This window comes from Mandrillus leucophaeus, unplaced genomic scaffold, assembly GCF_000951045.1.
Source record: "Mandrillus leucophaeus isolate KB7577 unplaced genomic scaffold, Mleu.le_1.0 Scaffold300, whole genome shotgun sequence".
Taxonomy (NCBI): Eukaryota; Metazoa; Chordata; class Mammalia; order Primates; family Cercopithecidae; genus Mandrillus; species Mandrillus leucophaeus.
In genome coordinates, this window is record NW_012103144.1 from 2,245,409 (window position 1) to 2,246,030 (window position 622).

The window sequence follows — 622 nt, forward strand, 5'->3', positions numbered from 1 at the left end:
AGAAAGAAAAAGAAAGAGAGAGAGAGAAAGAAAGAAAACGTCGGCTCAGACTCCTTAAACTGTACTAAAGTATACACAGATCTTTTGCCAGAAGTTTGATTGGAGTTAGAAATACTATGGTACCCTTGACAATCATGAGATTTTTCCCTAGGAAATTTTCAGTAAAAGCAATGTTGATTATTGTCCAAAGGTCAGGGATATACATTTATCTTTTTATGCCTAGCAAGTTAGAATGTGCTTCACTCCTTTACAGGTTCTTTTTACTTCAATATTACAATACATTCCTAGCCATTAAAAAGACTTTCATTCATTTTTCAACAAATAATTATTAAGGCACTGGGCTAGGCCTCAGGACTAACTGAACAATTCACTTCTAGAAAGAAAAAAGTGGCCATTATGTGTAGACAATTTATTTTGGCAGTCTGTATGATAGTCTATAAACCTGAATTTTTTTTTTTTTTTTTTTGAGACAGAGTCTCACTCTGTCGCCTGTCTCTTATACACATCTAGATGTGTATAAGAGACAGGGCTATATCCCTTAATGTACTTTTAATAATTTATCCCACAGATATATTCACACATGTGCAAAATGACATATACACACTGCAGTGCTGCAGTATAG